This window comes from Suricata suricatta, chromosome 12 (genome assembly GCF_006229205.1).
Source record: "Suricata suricatta isolate VVHF042 chromosome 12, meerkat_22Aug2017_6uvM2_HiC, whole genome shotgun sequence".
In the NCBI taxonomy this organism is placed as follows: domain Eukaryota; kingdom Metazoa; phylum Chordata; class Mammalia; order Carnivora; family Herpestidae; genus Suricata; species Suricata suricatta.
Genome location: NC_043711.1, coordinates 19,923,316 through 19,939,749, shown reverse-complemented (window position 1 = coordinate 19,939,749; position 16,434 = coordinate 19,923,316).

Sequence of the window (16,434 nt, the reverse complement as noted above, 5' to 3'; positions counted from 1 at the left end):
AACAAAAAGGAGGCTAAAGCAGGAATCAAAACACTCCCAACAGCAGAAGACATGAACAGACATTTTTCCAAAGAAGACATCCAGATGGCTAACAGACACATGAAAAGATGTTCAACATCACTCATCATCAGGGAAATACAAATCAAAACCACAAGGAGATACCACTGCACACCTGTCAGAGTGGCTAACGTTAACAGCACAGGAAACAAGTGTTGGCGAGGATTGGAGAAGGAAAACTCTCTGACACTATTGGTAGGAATGCAAACTGGTACAGCCACTCTGGGACACAATATGGAGGTTCCTCAAAAAGTTAACAATTGAACTATCTTAGATCCAGCAATTACACTACTAGGTATTTACCCAAAGGTCACAAAAATACAGATTCAAAGGGTACATGCACCCTTATGTTTGTAGCAGTGTTATCAACAATAGCTAAACTATGGAAAGAGCCCAAATGTCCACTAATAAATGGATAAAGAGTAAGTGGTATATATGCAATGCAATATTACTTGGACATCAAAAAGAATGAAATCTTGCCATTTGCGATGATGTGGATGGAGCTAGAATGTATTATGCTAAGGGAAATAAGTCAGAGAAAGACAATACCATATGATTTCACTCATATGTGGAGTTTAAGAAACAAAACAGATGAACATATAGAATAGGAGACAAAAGACAGGGGAACTAACTATAAGAGACTCTTATGGATGGAGAACAAACTGAGGGTGGGTGGAGGGAGAAGGATGCGGGATGGGGTAGATGGATGATGGGTATTAAGGAGGGCACCTGTCCTGACAAGCACTGGGTGTTGCACGTAAGTGAAGAACCACTGAATTTTACTCCTAAAGCCAGTATTGTACTGTATGTTAATTAACTAGAATTTAAATAAAATTTTGAAAAAAAAAAAAACCCACTCCCAACAAATAAAAGTCCAGGACCAGATAGCTTCATAGGTGAATTCTACCAAACATTTAAAGAAAAATTAAAAACAGTCCTTAAACTCTCACAAATTAGAAGAAGAGAGAACACCTCAAATTTGTTTTATGAGGTCAATACCACCCTGATACAAAAGTCAAAAATAGCACAAGAAAAGAAAACTTCGGGCCAATATTCATGATGATGCAAAATCCCTCAAGAAAATACCAGCAAACCAAATTTATTACCTCATTAGAAGAATCACCCAGTGTGACCAAGTAGGAGTTATCCCTGGAATACAAAGATCCCAGGGCACCTGGGGGGCTCAACTGTTTAAGCATCTGACTCTTAATTTTGGCTCAAGTCATGATCCTAGGGTCATGGGATTGAGCCCCATGTTGGACCCCGCACTGAATGTGAAGCCTGCTTAAGGTATATACTCTCTTTCCACCGCCCCTCTTCCCCACCCCTGTCTCTCTCAAATAAAAAAAGATCCCCACAGACAGTGTGAGACACCACATTAACAGAATGAAGGATAAATATTACATGATCACTTCAAGATGCAGAAGAATACTTGAGAAAATTCAACATCTTTTCTTAAAAAAAAAAAAAAAACTCTCAACAATTAGTTACAGAAGGAGCCCACCTCAGGGGCATTTGGTTGGCTCAGTCAAACACCTACTCTCAATTTTGGCTTGGTTTCAGGAGTCCAAGCCCTGCATCAGGCACTGTGCAGACAATGTGGAGCCTGCTTGAGATTCTCTATCCTCCTCTCTCTTTGTACCTCCTTCACTCTCTCTCTCGCAAACATAAATAAACATTTTAAAAAACGAAGCTTATTTAGAAGCAACTTACCTCAGCACAATAAAGGGCATTTATGAAAAGCCCAAAGTTAACTTCATACTCAATGGTGAAAAGGTGAAAGTTTTTCCTCTAAGATTTGGAGCAATGGATGTCCACTCTTATCTCTACTACTCAACTTAATACCAGAAGTCCTACTCAGAGCAATTAAGCAAGAAAAATGTAGAAAGCTCTAAATCCAAAAGGAAAAAGGAAAATGATCTGTTTACAGATGTCATGATCTTATATGTTAAAAACCCTAAAGACTCCACGCATATATACACAATCAACAAACAAAAATCGGTTTGCATTTTTTTTTGCAATTATTAAATGTTTATTTGTTTTTGAGAGAGAAAGAGACAGAGTGTGAACGGCAGAGGGGCAGAAAGAGAGGGAGACACAAAATCAAGAGCAGGCTCCAGGCTCTGAGCTGTCAGCATAGAGCCTGACATGGGCTGGAACTCACGAATTGTGAGATCATACCAGAGCCTAAGTGGGACACTTAACCGGCAGAACCACCCACGCGCGCCAATCAGTTGCATTTCTATACACTAACAATGACCTATCTAAAAAGGAAATTAGGAAGACAATACCATTTACAATAGCATCAATAAGAATAAAATATCTGGAAATAAATTTAACCAAGGAGGTGAAAGGCTTGTACACTTTAAACTATAAAACATTGATAAGAGACATTAAAGACATAAATTAATGGAAGAATATCCCATGTTTAAGGACTAGAAAAATTAATGCCATCAAAATGTCTATACGATCCAAAGTAATCTACAGATTCAATTTAATCCCTATCAAAATCCCAATGGCATTTTTTTTTTTTTACGGAAATAGCAAATACAATCCTAAAATTCACTTGGAACCAAAGAAGACCCCAAATAAGCAAAGCAATTTTGAGCAAGAAGGATAAAGCTAGAGGCATAATATTCCCTGATTACAGACTATATTACAAAGCTTCGGTATTATGCCAATACCATAATAACATATAGATCAATGGAACTGAATAGGGAGCCCAGAAGTAAACCCACACATATGTGATCAACTGGGTCTTCGACAAGGGTGCCAAGAAGGCACAATGGGGAAAAGACAGTCTCTTCAATAGGTGGCAATGGGAAAATTAGATAACCACGTGCAAAAGGAAGATACTGTACCTTTACTTCACACATATATAAAAATCAACTCAAAATGGATTAAAGACTCAAATGTAAAAGCTAAAACAAAAAAATGTTTAGAAGAAAACATAGGGAAAATCTTCTAGACATTGGACTTGGTAGGATTTCTTGGATATGACAACAATAGCACAGGCATTAAAAAAATAGAAAGTGGGATTCTATCAAATTAAAAAGCTTCTTCACAACAAAGGAAACAATCAACAAAATGACAAAGCAACCTATGGAACAGGAGAAAATATCTGCAAACCATCTATCTGGTAAGGGGTCAGTAGCCAAAAAAATATAAGAAACTCCTACACCTCAGTAACAACAACAACAACAACAAGAAGCAAAACAAATAGGTAAAGGACTTGAATAGACATTTCACCAAAGAAGACATACAAACGGCCAATAGGTAAATGAAAATGTGCTCAACATTACTCATCACCAGGGAAATGCAAATCAGAACCACAATGAGATATCTCCTTATACCTGTCAGAATGGCTAGAATCAAAAAGACAAGAAACAAGGGGTGCCTGGGTGGCTCAGTTGGTTAAGCGCCTAACTCTTAGTTTCAGCTCAGGTCATGATCCTATGGTTCCTTGGACTGGACCCTGTAGGGCTCTGAGCTGACAGTGTGGAGCCTGCTTGGTATTGATTCTCTCTCTTTCACTCTCTCTCTCTCTCTCTCTCTTTTTCTCTCTCAAAATAAATAAATAAACTTAAAAAAAAAAAAGACAAGAAACAAGTGTTGGTGAGGATGTGGAGAACAAGGACGTCTCATACACTTGTGGTGGGAATGTAAATTGGTACAGCCACTGTGGAAAACAATATGGAGTTTCCTAAAAAAAAAAATTTTTTTTAAATAGAATTACCATATGATTAAATAATTCCACTACTGGGAATTCACCAAAAAATATGAAAACACTAATTCTAAAAGATATATGTACTTGTATGTTTATTGCAGCATTATTTCTAACAGCAGAGATCTGGAAGCAACTCAAGTTGCCTATCAGTAGATGAACAGGTAAAGAAGATGTGGTATATGTGCACAATGGAATATCACTCAGCCATAAAAAAGAATGAGATCTTGTCATCTGCAACACCATGATTGGACTTAGAGTATATAATGCTAAGTGAAATAAGTTAAAAAGAGAAAGACAAGTACTATGTGATTTTACTCACATGTGGAATTTAAGAAACAGATGAGAAAAACAGAGAAAAGAAGAGACAAACAAAAAAATCAGACTCTTTTTAGTGTTTATTTATTTGTTTCAAGAGAGAGAGAACAAGCAGGGGAGGGGATGAGAGGAGAGAGAGAGAATCCCAAGCACGCTCCATGCCATCAGTGCTGAGTCTGTCGTGGGGCTTGATCCCACGAACTGCAAGATCATGACCTGAGCTGAAAGCAAGTGTTGGACACTTAACTGACTGAACCACCCAGGTGTTTCCAAAAAATCAGACTCTTAAATACAGAGAACAAACTGATGGTTGCTAGAGGGGAAATGTGGGGTGGTGGTGGGTGACAGATATAGAGGACTAAGAGTACATGTATCATGATGAGCACTGAGTAATGTATAGAGTTGCTGAATCATCATGGACAGTGAGAAAAAACAGAATTGTTTAATCATTATGTTGTGCACTCGAAAGTAATATAACACTGTAAGCTAATTATACTTCAATTTAAAACAAAAGAAAGAAAAGATGATATATATCCTATCACACCCTCACATTGGAATATTAGTGGCCATAAAAAGTAAGGAAATGCTGTCATTTGCAACATGAATAAACCTGGAGGACGTTATGCTAAGTGAAATAAGCCAGACACAGAAGGACAAATACTGAATGATCCCACTTTTATGAGAAATCTAAAATAGTCAATTTCAAAGAGAGTAGAATAATCATTACCATAATGCTTGGGAGAGGTGGTGCCTAAAGGGTACAAAGTTTCAGTTATGTAAGATGAGGAGGTTCTGGAGATCTGCCCTTCAGCACAGAGCCCATAATGAACGGCACTGTATTGTAGACTTAAACATTAGTTAAGAAGGTAGATTTTTCTTTGCCAAGGGGTCTTACCACAAAAGAAAAAAATTTTAATTTAGTAAATAAAGAGAAAGGAAGGAATCTTTTGGAGCTGGTGGATAAGTTTATGGCCTTGATTTGGTGATGGTCTGGTCTCATGAGTATAGACATCTCCAAACGAATCGTATTGTATACATTTAATATGTACAGCTTTCTGTATGCCAATCATGCCTCAATAGGGTGGCTTTAAAAATAATTATAAGAGAGGCTCCTGGGTGGGTCATTTGGTTAAACATCTGACTCTTGGTTTTGGCTCAGGTCATGATCTCATGGTTTGTGTGTTCGAGCTCTACGTCAGGCTCTATGCTGACAGCATAGACACTGCTTGGGATTCTCTCTCCCTCTCTCTCTGCCCTTCCCCCACTCATAGTCACTCATTCTCTCTCCTTCTCTCTCACAAAATAATTAAGTAAACTTAAAAGATTGTTTAATGAAAAGAATTATAAGAATAGTATGAACAATTATACTCCAACAAATTGGATAATATAGATGAATTGAACCCATTCATAGAAAACACAAATTATCAAAATTGACCCAAGGAAAAGTAGAAAATCTGAATAGACCTATTAAAGATTGAATCACTAATCAAAAACCTCCCAGTAAGAAAGGTTCAGAATCAAGTGGCTTTACTTGTCAGTTGTACTAGACATTTAAAAAATTAACACCAATATTTTTCAAACTTTTCCAGAAAGTAGAAGAGAGAACACTTCCTAACTCATTCTATGAGGCCAATATTACCCTCATGCCAAAACCAGACAAGGATGCCAGAAGGAAAGAAAACTGCAGATCGATATCCCTTATGAATATAGATGCAAAAATCCTCAACATTATACAACTAAACCAGATCCAAAAGCATATTAAAGATGGTACACAATGACCAAGTGAGATTTATCCCTGGAATTTAAGGTGATTCAACACACAAAAGCCATACAATGTAACAAAACACATTAATAGAACAAACGGGAAAAAATCATATGATCATCTCCATTGATGCAACGAAAGCTTTTGGCAAAATCCAACATCCTTTCATGATAAAAAAAAAAAAAACATTCTGAGAACAAGGCATGGAAGATCCCGAACATGATAAAGGGCAGTTAGGAAAACTCCTCTGCTGACATCATACTCAGTGGTAAAAAGACTGACAGCTTTTTTCCCTAAGATTAGAAATAAGACGTGGGCGCCCGGGTGGCTCAGTCGGTTAAGCGTCTAGCTTCGGCTCAGGTCATGGTCTCATGGTTCGTGGGTTCAAGCCCCATGTCGGGCTCTGTGCCTGCTCAGAGCCTGGAGTCTGTCTTCAGACTCTGTGTCTCCCTCTCTCTCTGACCCTCCTCTGCTCGTGCTGCCTCTATCTCTCAAAAATAAAAATAAAATTAAAAAAAAAGAAAGAAGACAAGGGTGCCCACCTTCACCAATGTTCTTCAACACTGTACTAGAAGTTCTAACCAGAGAAATTAGGCCAGGGAAACAGCATCCAAACTGGAAAGTAAAGAGTAAAGCTATTGCTCGCTACTCACAGGTGACATAATTGCACAAGTAATATACCCCAAAGAATTTTTTAAAAAACTACTAGAAGTGAATTCAGCAAAGTGGCAGATACAATGTCGACACACAACAACCAGTTGTTATTCCCCAATGTTTACAGCAGCACCGTCAACAAGAGCCAAAGTATGGAAAGAGCCCATAGGTCCATTGATGGATGAATGGGTAAAAAAGATGTGGTATATATATATGTATATATATATATATATATGATGGAGTATTACTAGGCAACAGATAAAGAATGAAATCTTGCCATTTGCAACTATGGATGGAACTAGAGGGTATTATGCTAAGTGAAATTAGTCATTCAGAGAAAGACAAATATCATATGACTTCACTCTTTAAGGACTTTAAAATATAAAACAGATGAACATAATGGAAGGGAAGCAAAAATAAATATAGAAACAGGGAGGGGGACAAAACAAAGAGACTCTCAAATACGGAGAATAAACAGAGGGTTACTGGAGGGGCTGTGGGAGGGGGGATGGGCTAAATGTGTAAGGGGCATTAAGGAATTTACTCCTGAAATCATTGTTGCACTATATGCTAACTAACTGGGATGTAAATTTTTAAAAAATAATTTAAAAAAATTTTTTTAAATAATTAAATTAAAAAAATAATGGGAAAACATTGCTGAAAGAAATTACAGAAGATCCAAGTAAGTAGAAAAACATCTGTGTTCATGGGTTGGAAGACAATAATTTTGTTAAGAGGGCAATAATCCCCAAAGTGGGCTACAAATCCAGTGCAATTCCTATCACAATGCCAATGGTCTTATCTACAGAAATAAAAAAGCAGATCTTCAAACTCAAATGGAATTGAATAGTCAAAACGATTTTGAGGGAATAAAAAAATTAGAGGACTCACAGTTCCCAATTTTAAAAGTTACTACAAAGCTACAGTAACCAAATCAGGGTGGTACTGGCAGACAGACAGATGCAGTGCTGAGACTATCCATAGGCAAAAATGAAGTTGGACTCCTCCCACTGTATATAAAAATTAACTCACGATGGATCAAGGACCTAAATATAAGCACGACTACCGTAAAATTCTCAGAAGGAGGCAAGGGGTAAAAGTCTTTATGACCTTGGATTTGGCAATGAATTTTTAGGTTACATCAAAAGTATAAGCAACAAAAGGGAATATAGATAAATTTTTTCACCAAAATTAAAAACATGAGTGCATCAAAGGGTAAAGCAAAAAGACAATCTACAGAATAGGAGGGGATATTTACAAATCATACATCTGATAATGGTCTGGTATCAAACCATCAGCTAAGTGAAAGAAGCCAGACACACAGGATCACATATTGCATGATTCCATTTATATCAATATCCAGACTAAGAAAATCAATAGAGATAGAAAGTAGATTGATTGGTGATTTGCCACAGGCTGAAGGAAGGAAGGAGGGGGAGTAACTGCTTACTGGGTCCAGGGTTTTATTTGAGATGATGAAAATGTTTCAGAACTATAGAGAGGTGTTGATTGTATAACAGTGTGAATGTACTAAATGCCACCGAGCTGCTAATTTTAAAATGGTTAGTTTTATGCTACATTAGTTTTGCCTCTTTAAAAAAAATGTATAGACCAAAAAAAAAAAAAAAGGAGAAAATGTTCACAAACTTTGGGCAAAGATTTCTTGGACAGATCATAAAGGTACTAACCATATGCCTGAGGGAAGGGGGGCAGGGGAATGGGTAAAATGGGTGAGGAAGAGTGGGTGATACAGGCTTCCAGTCATGGACTGAGTAAGTCACGAGAATAAGAGGCACAGCAAAGGGAATATAGTGGATGTGCTGTAACAGCTTGCCTGGTGCCCCACGTGAGGTGCACCTGTGGTGAGCACAGCGGAACAGACAGAGAAGTTGAGTCACTGTGCTATACACCTGAAATTAATGTCATGTTGTGTGTCAGCTATGCTAAAAAAAATTTAAGGCACTAACCATAACAAACTGATAAATTGTACTTTGGCAAAATTAAAGTCTTTGCTCATTAACGGAGTAAGATAAGTACAGAATAGGGAAAAGGATCACAATACATTTATCCAATAAAGAACTCATCCTGCATACATAAAGAATTCCTACCAAACAATATTAAAAAATAAATAGCCCAATAACAATGGACAAAATATCTGAAATAATTCAAAAAACAAGATACAGAATAGCCAAAAAGAACATGGGAAACTGCTCAGGATAATTTACAACCAGAGAAATACCAATTAAAACCACGAGAGGGGTGTGCCTGGGTCGCTCAGTCAGTTGGGTGTCTGACTTGCACGAAGGTCACGATCTCATGGTTGGTGATTTTGAGTCCCATATTGGGTTTGCTTCTGTCATCCCAGAGACTCCTTCAGATCCCCTGTCCCCCTCTCTCTGCCCCTCCCCAGCTCACGCGCGCTCTCTCTCTCTTAAAAATAGATATAAAAAAAATAGTAGGATGCCACTACACACCCACAGCTAAAGGACTAAAAGAACTGGCAAGTGTCAAAGAGTATCTGGGAGATATTGGTGTAAAATGGCACATTCAAGGGGCGCCTGGGTGGCTCAGCTGGTTAAGCATCTAACTTCAGCTCATGTCATTATCGAGCTCTGCATCTGTGCTGACAGCTCAGAGCCTGGAGCTGCTTCAGATTCTGTGTCTCCCTCTCTGACCTGTCCCCCACTCACACTCCGTCCTTCAAAAATGAATAAACGTTTTAAAAAAATTTTTAATGGCACAATCACTTGAGAAAACCATTTGGAAATTTCTAATAAAGATTATAAAGCCCCAACCCTATGACTTAGCCACTCTACTATTAGGCATTTACTAGAGAAAGTTGCAAACTTATGTCCACAAAAAGGCTTGCTCAGAAGTATTCATAGTAGATATATTTATAATAGCTTTAAAAATTGGAAACAATCCAATATACATCTATAGGAGAATGGGGAGAGGAATTACAATGTATTTGTATAATGGAATACTACTCAGCAATAAAAAAGAAACAAGATTCAATTCTCACAGCAACGTGGATGAATCACATAAACAGATTTAGAGAAAAAAAGTCAGACACAAAAGGGTACATATGTATGATTCTATTTATATAAAACTCTAGGCAAAGCTAGTTAATGGCGATCAGAATCAAACAATGGTCATCTTTGGGAGGATGTGGTAGTTATTGGAAAAGGGGCAAGGGGGAACTTTCAGGAGGAAAAAAGTTCTACATCTAGATTTGGGTGATGTTTACGTGAATGTACGCGTTTGTCAAAATTCACAGAACTGTACTCCTAAAATCTGTGCATCTTATAGTATGTAGAATACTGTTCAATATTTATATCATTTAAAAATATTTATTTATTTTCAACAGAGAAAGAGAGAGAGAGAGAGAGAGAGAGAGAGAGAGAGAGAGAGAGAGAGAGAGAGAGGCAGCACGAGCAGGGGAGGGTCAGATAGAGAGGGAGACACAGAATCTGAAGCAGACTCCAGGCTCTGAGCTAGCTGTCAGCACAGAGCCCAGTGCAGGGCTCAAACCCACAAACTGTGAGATCATGACCTGAACCGAAGTCAGACACCCAATCAGCTGGGCCACTCAGGTGTCCCTCAGTATTTGTTTTAAAATCAGAACAAACCTCAAACTTCCCTATAGCAACCACTCAAGGCTAGAAGACAACAGAAAAATGCCCACCAAAGCAAGTGAGTGCTAGGGATGTCCCCTACTGCGTGGTCACTGAAACAGGGAAGTCAAGTGTGGATCCCAAGAGTTCTTATCATAAGGCAAAAAGGGTTTTTCCTTGTTTTACTTTTTCTTTCCATTGTATCTCCACGAGATAAGGGATGCTAACTAATTTCTTGTGGTCACTGCACAGTATGTGTAAGTCAGACCGCTCTGCTGCACACCTGAGACTTACACAGTGACATGGGTTGACTGTATCAATAAAACTGAGGGGGGGTTATATTTTTAACAGGTTTTTTGTTTGTTTGTTTGTTTGTTTGGAGACAGAGAGTGAGCGGAGAAGGGGCAGAGAGAGACAGAGACCCAGAAACTGAAGCAGGTGCCAGGCTCTGAGCTGTCAGCACAGAGCCCTACGAGGCTCAAACTCACCAACCACAGGATCACGACCTGAGCCCAAGTTAGTCGCTCAACCGATTGAGCCACCCAGGCGCCCCTAGAAAGTTTCTTTTTAAAAAAGAAGAAGAGCCTGTTGGGTGGAAAACTGGTCGCAGAGGGCACGGAGGGGAGGGGAGAAGGACGGAAGGGCCAGGCCGCCCCAGACTAGGCAGGTGGCAGGTTTAATAAGCAAGCAGACTTACAGACTGGTCCAGGCTTGTCTCTGACCCTGCGGGATCTGAGGCCTTAGCGGTCGGGTCGCTCGGGTCGCTCGGGTCGCGTAGCCCGTTCAGAAGTTCTCAGCGCCCCGTGGCTCTCTCAAGGCTTTCTGCTTGAAAATGGCTCCTGCAGCGGGATCGTGCGCTGCTGGCACTTTCCAGGCCCAGGGGAGGGCGAGGAGCCTCTGAGGCCCGAATCCCGCTCGTGGCCACGTGCCCTGCCACCTCCTCCAACAGGGCCTAAGGGGTAGGCTGGATAGGATCCTGGAATAGAAAAAGGGTATTAAGGGAAAACTAGGAAATCTGAATCAACTTGATTTTTAGTTAATAAGAATGTACCAATATTTTCCCATTAAAATCGTAACAGATGTACTATTTGTTACCAATTTACTAAAGTAAAATAATAATAGAGGAATCTGGGTGTGGGGAACTCTCTGTATTATCTTCACAATTTTCTTATAAATCAAACACTTTTAAAATTTAAAGGATATAAACATGAAATAATATAAGGTTGTAATTTTTAAAAAAGAGCATAGGCTCCCAAATATGAAAACCAGCCCATTTTTATTCAAGTAAAAAGTCAAGAAGAAAAATCCCCATCACTAATCTGGATGATAGTTTAAACGTGTGTTCATTTTGTGAAAAAAATGCACTGAGCTCTATCTCTATGAAATGTATACATTTTTCAGTGTAACTTTTATTTCATGTCTGTATAATGGGCATATTAATAAAATGCACCTGACATGGTTACTGGATGAAATGAAACAACCTAAGTACAATATGTACTCTTATACACTTATATACACACACTCTCTCTACATATGAGTGTCCAGAGCACAGTAAATGCTCAATTAATGTTGTATATTATTTTAATTAAAAGGGTTAAAGTCCCCATGGATTCACACTTAAAAATTCTGAAGGGGGTGAAAAGAAGAGAATAGGCATATATATGAAAAAATATTGGCCAGAGATTGATAATTCTAAAAGGTAGCTAACAGGTTCATGGAGGCATTCTACTGTTTTATATGTAAATAAAATTGTCCTAGCAAAAAGGGGAAGTAATACTTAGAGACAAAGGGATCTTTTAATTAAGACGAGTTACATTAAAGGGGCACCTGGGTAAGTATCTGACTTTGGCTCAGGTCATGATCTGATGGTTTGTGGGTTTGAGTCCCACATCAGGCTCTCTGCTGTCAGCACAGAGCGCACTTTGGATCCTCTGTCCTTCCCTCCACTCTCTGTCCCTCCTCTGCTCATGCTCTCTCCCTTTCTCAAAAATAAACATTAAAAAAAAAGATGAGTTACATTAAAATTTGGTAAAATAAGCTAATAAGACAAAATCTTTGTAAGAACATTCATGGAAAGTGAGGGGAAAAGACATTGTCAGATATAAAAGAACTCAGAATATGGGGACCACGAGCCTTCCATGAGAAAGAAAAACTGCTTAATAAAATTCCAACAGTTAAAAGTGAAATCCAAAGTTGGAACTCAAGGGGGCGCTTGGGTAGCTCAGTTGGTTAAGCACCTGACTCTAGATTTCTGCTCAGGTCATGGTCTCATGATTTGTGAGATCCAGCTCTCCATGGGCTCCTTAATGGCAGTGCAGAGCCCACTTGGAATTCTCTTTCTCTCCCTCTCTCCCTCTCTCTCTGTCCCTACCCTGCTTGTCCTCTCTCTCTCTCTTAAAATAAATATATGAACTTAAAAAAAAGTTTGAGCTCAGGAATGAGGAAGCGGAAGTAAGAGAAAGGCAGCGACTTGTGGATACCTTGGATAAAGAATGAATATGTTTTTATTTTATTTATTTTTTTTTGAGAGACAGAGAGAGACAGTGCGAGCAGGGGAGGGTCAGAGAGAGAGGGAGACACAGAATCTGAAGCAGGCTCCAGGCTCTGAGCTAGCTATCAGCACAGAGCCCAACACGGGGCTTGAACCCATGAACCGTGAGATCATGACCTGAGCTGAAGCCAGACGCTTAACCGACGGAGCCACCCAGGTGCCCCTAAAGAATGAATATGAAATAACTCAGTAAACTACTGTTACCAAACACAATTTAGATGAGCTAAAACTGGACACTGTAAAACCACTAGCTAATGCTAATGTTCTCAATTTCTCAATGAGAGATCAGTCAATATGGCCTACAAGGAAAATGTGGTTAATAAAAACATAATGATGTTGAAAGGCCACTAGAGTGAGTTTCAGATGTTGTGACCAAGACGTTGTCCTGGCACCCAGTTTATTTTGCCCAGAGAAAGGATCCATCAGAGGGAGCTCAGCACCCCAGGGCCCTCAGATGCCCAGACTCGGCTTCTCACGCCACCATACCTGAAGGAGGAGAAACAACATGAGTGCAGAGATGGGCCAGGCGTGACATGGCTGAAGTGCAAACACCACGCGAGCCACCTGGCACCCGGGCGCCTGCCCGCCCTCCTTCACTTCGTGCGGTGAGGTTGATCACGGGTCAGACTCACCTCAGGTTTCCTGGGACTAGCCGAATGTGTACCTCTAAAGGTCACTCTCTCTCTTCAACCTACTGAGATTTTTCAGGGGGAACATATCTTGTGTGGTGAAGATATATCTGTGAAGTTCAAGAATTTCTTCAGTTTTACTTTCAGATCCATTTTCTTCAATTAGAATCAAGTAAAATTAAATCTTCACTAAGAAAATAGACATATGGCATGATCCCATTTTTATGAAAGTATTTCTATCCCTCCTTCTATCTGTAAAAATGCATGGAAATATGTCTAGGAGGCTGCACCAGAAATGTTAATGATGGTTATATTTGAATCATGCAACTGGAACTAATACTTTTTTTTTAAACTTTTCCACAATGCTTAAACTGTATAGGGAGCGTATAGTTTCCACGGAAAGAATAAAGTGATTTTTCTTAAACAAACAAACAAACAACCAAACAAACCTGCCTTCTTGATGAGAGCCCTTGGGGTTTAAAAAAGCTTCCATGTTTTACTTTCTTCCTCCTCTGGCTGTCTGCTCCTTCCCCCCTTCCTCCCAGTTTCCTCCATTTCTCACCTCCCTCTCTTTGCACCCTCCCAGCTTTTCACCTCCCTTTAGCCCCCCACCTTTCTCCTCCCCATTTACCCCAGATCCAGCCCCTCCCCCCAGACTGAGGACACCCCATCCTTGGTACTTGATGGCCTGCTAGCCCATGGGTAGGGAGGCCAGGCTCCTTTCCTTTTCTGCAGGAAGTTGGGGTGGGGACATTTTCAGAGGGTTTTGAGATCCCTCCTTTCCCCTTAACCTTTCCTGACCCTGGACCTCAGGGGAGGAGAGCAGCCAGGGTGGGGTGGGGGTAATAGAGAAAGAACTCTGCATGAATGTCCCCATGGGGCAAGTCTCCCCACAGGACCCAAGGGATGTGAAAAAGCTTGAATCTTTACCCTGGCTCAGTGTCATCCCTTCAGCTCTATTTTTTTGCTCCCACCACCTTTGCTCAATACATCACCAACTTCTTGGATTTCAATAGTCTATCTCAAGGGTCTTCTCTGGAAAGGGCTCACTCTCCCTTACCCCATGCCAGGACTGGGGGAGCTGTGAACAGAGGGGCCTCACCCAAGCCATAAGCATTCCTGTTAGAGAGAGAGAGAGAGAGAGAGAGAGAGAGAGAGAGAGAGAGAGAGAGAGAGAGAGACTCAGGCCCACCCAGACAGGTTGCTGTAGCTTGCCCAGGACCAGTGCAGGGGGCAGGTGAAAGGGTGGCAGAGGGGCAGGGTGGAGCTGTGGGCAAAGCCATGGAAGAGATAACAATGGCCCACAGCAATCTCAGGTGTCCAAGCAAAGCAGACTGCTGCTTACACTGAAGGATAGTCAGTTCCCTATGGTTGGAGAGAACCCCAAATGTTTGGCCTCCCAGCTGTCAGGCCCCAGAAAGGGCCCTGGGCTCTCCTTGGAGGATTCCAAGTCTCACATAAGCAGGGCCAGCCCAGCAGGGACCCATGGGCCCCCACCTGGTTCCCCGGCAGAGGCATCAAGGCTTTGTGGGACATGATGTGGTACTAAGCAGGGACAGCAGAGATGAAGCCCAGAAGGGTCAGGACCAGGGAGAGGGCGGGGTCAGGGGCAGCTGGAAAGGCCTGGGCTGAGTAACACGTGAATTTAGGAGTGAAATCCAACAGATTCTTTGCCCACAACACTGTGGGCGTGGGGAGGGCAAGGCGGAGGCGGTGGTGGAAGGAAACGGGTGAGATGAGCAGATGTGAGGACTGGCCCTTGGGAACGCTTCATCTACGTTCTGCCCCCAGGTGATGGGTGACAGGAATAGAAGGCGATTCTTCATTGAATATCCCTTGTGCCTCTTTAGCTTTGAACTATGTTAATTACTACTTTAAAAAAAATCATTATTATAATTATTATTACATTTTAAGGTAAATAGCTGAAGCCATGGAAAGGAGGGTTGCTCCCCCCAGTGCAAAACATCGAAGCCCATCTTGTCTTGTCCAGAAGCTGGGAAGGTGGGTACATGTTTCCTGGGTCCAGTTTGGCAGGAAGACCCAGAAAAGGCCACACTGGAAGCAGAGACCAGCAGCACAGGTCCCAAAGGACACAGTGCCCGGGTGCTCAGCCACTGGGGGCTGCTCCAAGGCCTGGGTCATTCAAGACCAGGGATCCTGAAAAGAGACACCCCAGTAGGCTTGCCAAAATTAGCAAATGAAAATACAGGACGCCCAGTTAAATACGAATGTCAGATAAACAACAAAATGTTCAGTATAAGTATGTCTCAATTATAGCACGGGACATACTTATACTAAAAATTTATTCATTGTTCACACGCCATTCAAGTGTAACTAGGCATTTGTATGTTATATGGCACTTCTATACTTCAGATATTGGCTACAGAGGAAGAGCCACTCATGCAATTTTTTTCTCGGTTTTCTGTTTACACTTTTAAAATTGTTAACCCAAATTTCCACAGCCTTGCTAGCCTGTAAGTGCAAATGAACTAACTTAAAAACAACCAATGTCCCTGGCCTGCCCATCTCCCAACACAGAACCTTGTTGTCCCTCTGAGACTCTGCAGTGCTGGGACTCCCCAGAAGCTGCCTGGTTCTGCTCCTGTTTGGGTTCTGTGCCCACTGCCCCCCATGCCACAGGAGGGCAGCGGTTGCCTGGCTGAGCGCTGTGCCTGAAACCGTGCCTCTGCGCCCTCTGCTGGTGAGCCCCAGACCGCAAGTGGGGGTGGGGGAGGGTGCCTTAGGGCTCTGGGCTCCACAACCCTGGCTTTTGGGGGAGAGCTCCTCCGAGGCTGGAGAAGGCCCTTTCTCCCACCTCTCACAGAGTCTGACAGCAGATGGCCTCTCCAACTGCCCAGGCTCTGTCCTTCCTGCTTCATCTCCTCCCTTCACATGAGCTCTTTCTGGCTTTGTACACGCTACATGAACAGGCATTGTTCAGCTGTGTCTCCTCTTGGTTCCCTCCATACCAGGGCTCAGCCTGGCTCTGTGCTAACCAGTGGCTCCTCCGAGTGCCAGGCAGGTGAGCTGTGGAAAAGCCCACAGTTACTGGTCAGAGTTGGCTGCCCCTCCTGCCCCGCCGCCCACACTACCCAGGTCCTTCCTTGTACTGTCAGAGGAGCCTG